At 37.5% G+C, this 4,472-nt stretch overlaps 1 protein-coding gene across 3 annotated transcripts in view; it reads left to right on the top strand.

Annotated features, from left to right (window-relative positions):
• The window catches only part of Asxl3 (ASXL transcriptional regulator 3), a 105,690-nt gene that overhangs the window by 32,666 nt on the left and 68,552 nt on the right, over positions 1 to 4,472 (top strand). The gene's annotated exons all lie outside the window — the stretch shown is intronic.

Genomic DNA, 4,472 nt, shown 5'->3' with positions numbered 1-4,472 from the left:
TCTAGAGTTCATCTATTCCTCCCATGCTCCTGCTCCCTATCCCACTATGAATCAGCCTACTTATAGCAAAGAAAATATTTGGCATTTGTTTTTTTGGGATTGGCTAACTTAACTTAGCATTATCTTCTCTAACTCCATCTGTTTACCTGCAAATGCCATGATTCTATTCTCTTTTATTGCTGAGTAATATTCTATTGTGTATATATGCACAATTTTTTTTTTATCCATTCGTCTATTGAAGGGCATCTAGGTTGGTTTCACAGTTTAGCTATTGTGAATTTTGCTGCTATAAACATTGATGTGGCTGTGTCCCTGTAGTATGCTGTTTTTAAGGCCTTTGGGTATAGACCGAGGAGAGGGATAGCTGAGTCAAATGGTGGGTCCATTCCCAATTTTCCAATAAATCTCCATACTGCTTCCCATATTGGCTGCACCAATTTGCGGTCCCACCGGCAGTGTATGAGTATACCTTTTTCTCCCACATCCTCACCAACACTTATTACTGTTTGTATGCATAATTGCTGCCATTCTGACTGGACTGAGATGAAATCTCTTCTCAGAAAAGTAAACAATCTGTGAGGTGAATAGACAGCCTACATCTTGGGAGAAAATCTTTACCCCTCACACATGAGATAAAGCACTAATCTCTAGGGTATATAAAGACCTCAAAAGGCTAAACATCAAAAAAAAATATCAATAAATGGGCCAAGGACCTGAAGAGACACCTCTCTGAAGATGATGTACAATCAATCAACAAATTCATTAAAAAATGTTCATCATCATTAACTAGGGTCATTTTTAAACTGCTTTGTGGTAGAGTACAAATAGGAGAAATAATGAATCTACTTTAGTGCAGGAAGGGAGAAGGGAAATCACTTTCACTGGTCATATTTAATACTGTGGTCTAGGCATTTTGATGTTATTTCAGTTAAATCTTTCTTTAGCTTTGTATCGTAGAGTGATTTCTATTTTATAAATAGAGACTGAGGCCCAGAAGGGTTAAGAAGGTTGCTCATAAATGGCACAGCTAACATACAAGCCAAGGCATATCTAGCCCCACAGTCCCAGCCATTCATCTTGGATGGAATCCAAATGTCAAATCATCCAGCCTGTATTTTGCCCATGTAGGAACCACCGAGAAGCACCCAGCTCTGTAATGTCATGAGGAGTTTACCTGGTGTTGACAGTGCAAGTGCCAGAGGTATAGATTTCTGTGTCCTTTGTGATAACAGGGACAGGAAACGGTGGGATCTGAGATAAGTCAATTAGGGTAGAAACCTGTCCAAAACAAACGGCAGGTGATTACTGGGAAGGAGTGCAGCTGACAGCCTAACCTGGCAAGCAGTGGAACAGAGTGGCCTATTTTGTGCCAGTGTGGTCAGAAGTGCTTATTAAGCTACCAATTTATGCCCTGCTGTATAACATGAAAAAAAGAAAACTGGGAGAAAGGACCTTAAATATACCTGTTCCCAGACAGAGTGATATTCTTGATGTTCTATTAGAATCAGGATGTTTAGTTCCCTATGAGGCATCTTTGCGAACATTCTGCTCTCTCTTTGCCATTAAGTTGTTAGCTCCTTGGAAACAGTGACCTTCCTATGGATCTTTGCAGTCCTTACTGTACCCATTATATCCCTCCTGTTTAATATTTTCTGAGTAAGTTTTGAATGAATGAATATTTCAGATTTACTGAATTTCATTCAATCTGGATGAAAGATACATCTAGTAGGTTTCTGCTACTTATGTGTCCTTGGATAAAAAAGCCTCTATGTATTTGGGGAAGGTCATTCTTTGTGAGGCCTTTGTGTAGCTGTTGAACCAGTGCACAGGAAAGATCCCACCCCTCAGCCCTTAGCCAGCCAAATGGCAGTAGTTGGCTCTTCCTCATCTGATTCTCCCACTTAAATCCCATGTCTAATTCAAATAGTATCTGAAGTGTGGTTTTAACTTTGCTTGCCTCCTTTTGGTAGGCATAGCTCTAGATAGGTCCTAACTTGTGGAAAACATTCTGAAATGAAAACAAATGCCACAAAGTCTGTTCTAATTTGAGTTGAGAGTTCTGAAACAACGTCCAATCAGAATTGAACTTCAGAGTGTAAGTCTAAATTGTCATTGTTATTGTGAGATTTCCCTAATAGGAAACAAAACAACAACAACAACAAAAATACTTCTAATCCTCCCCCAGGTGCTTCCTCTTGATATCTGGAAACCACTTAATTTGTCAAATTGTAGGATAGTCAACCTGTTTACTTGGCTCTTGGAATTGAATGAGTAAGCTTGTGTGGTTAAGCACACAGTGGAACCCTGTGTTTTCCTGAACTCAATAGGGGACCCACCATAGCCCTTCCCACACACTTTCATATGCCCACTTTCCCTGGAGAGGATTCCCAGCCACACAATTTAAAAAATTACTATTATTATTATTAGTAGTAGTAGTAATAATAACCAGCTACACAATTTTAAAAAGTAGTACTAGCAGTAGTAGTAATAATAATAACAGCAACAACTACAATGACTTTCAGCCTTCCTCAGCATTGTAATTCTGATGGTAATCTTGATGTTCATATGAGAATTAAGTCATTCAGCATGAGAACTCACTGCTCTTGATGTAGGCATTTCCTTCCTTTACTCTCGGCCAAGGTTATGTGTGAAAACTGAGTATTTCCCTGAGGAGCCCTCTGATAAACAGACTTGGTAATGTGGGATGAGTGAGTCCAGCTGAAAAAAATAATTCTAAATAGTATTTCTCTGATGATGGTATAATCAAACAAAAAATTTGTCTGTCCCTCTCCTTTTTCTGAGTCAAGCATGGTAGAAAACACAGTTCTAATATGCATAAAAACAAATTCTAACCATGTCTACAGAGGTTCTTTTATTATCACAGGCCACTAAACATTAGTCTACCAAATAACCGGAACAGAGACCTCATCTGATGAGATGCAGGATAGGTGTGGCTGCAAATGATGTTGAAAATACAGATTTTTTCTTGCCTAATCAGTATTTTCAATGTTCTCTGTTCTTGTCTTTGCAAAGGATAAAACTTATTATTTTAAGGCCTCCCCTATGGAGTTTTCTGAGAAAACCTTAATACTTCATCATGTCACTGTCTTTATAGCACTAAGAGCATGGATTTGTGAACATTTCAAAAAAAGTTTCTTAGTGATACACTGTCTTATCACTTGCTTCATATGTTTGCAATTATTTAGCTTTGTGTTTAGAGCAGTTTTTAAGTTCACAGTAAAATTGAGCTGGTGTACAGAGACTCCCAAGCCCCTATCCCCCCCCCCCCACAATCTTCACCTCTATTGACATTCTGTGCCTCATGGGTGTATGTGTTATTATAGTTAGTCAACTTCCATTGACACATCCTCATCCCAATGGTTTACTTAGGGTTCACCCTTGTTGTGTATATTCTTTGGGTTCTCACAAACAGACTGTGACTTTGCCATTGTTTTAATAATTATTTTAATAATGGCAAAGTCACCTTCATACAGAAGAATTTCATTGGCCTAAATATCCTCTGTGCTTTGCTTATCCCTTTCTTTCTTGTTTTGTATTTCTTTTTCTAACATTTTCCCCTAAAAGTTCCTTGGTTTCAGGGTCATGAATCTAAATTAGTTTTTAATTATATTTCTTCCCACTGAATGACACCCGATAAAAAGTGCTTGCTAAGTAAACCCAAGCTGCTGAGGGATGTCTCTGAGGGGGGATTTAAATACTGTCCTCATTGAGCCCAACTTCTGAAATTCATTCATATAGTTACGTGAACATATTTGGCTTCATATTTTTGTAGTAAAGAGTTACTAACTATTCTTTTTTTTTTTTAAATGGTTACACCTTCTTTAAATAAATCAGTACAGAAATCTGAACAATACTCCTACACCCTCTCATCCAAAATTATTGTTCTCTGTGTTTAATAAACATCAATATTTCTTAATGTGCACACATAGCCAGATCTTACTTTACATCATTATTTTTTCCACTTTAATTAGAAGTACTAAATTTAATTAATTTTAGGCTAATTAAGAAACAGAAGTAAAACAAAAAGACCAAAATTGTTAAATATTTGCCCCAAGATATAGTCATATGTCTCCAAAGATAATAAAATTAGGAAAAATAAATAGGAATGATTGTCTGCTAACTATTCATTTCAATTTTGGGCAATATATTATAAAAGGGAAATAATTGTCTTTAGAGTCTCACTACCTCCATGTTTTTGTTATATTATTTTTTAAACATCAAGGCAGGTCCCTCAGAAAACACAGCAAGTCCCAGTTTTGTCCATTTTGAAGGGTCTTTATTTAACCAGTCGGTCTGCTCCCCACAGGACTATCACTGCCTCTGGGAGGAACAGCCCCGAGCCTGAGCATTTTAGGATATTTAAAGGCAAAAAATTCATCTGGGTTGATGTAGCTGCAAGCAAGCTTGTACAGAAGCTGAATTGGGCAGTTAGCGAGACAATGCAATGGGTA

This window comes from Ictidomys tridecemlineatus, chromosome 13, assembly GCF_052094955.1.
Source record: "Ictidomys tridecemlineatus isolate mIctTri1 chromosome 13, mIctTri1.hap1, whole genome shotgun sequence".
Classification (NCBI taxonomy): domain Eukaryota; kingdom Metazoa; phylum Chordata; class Mammalia; order Rodentia; family Sciuridae; genus Ictidomys; species Ictidomys tridecemlineatus.
Note: the sequence above shows the minus strand (reverse complement) of the source record. Positions and strands in the feature narration are given on the sequence as shown.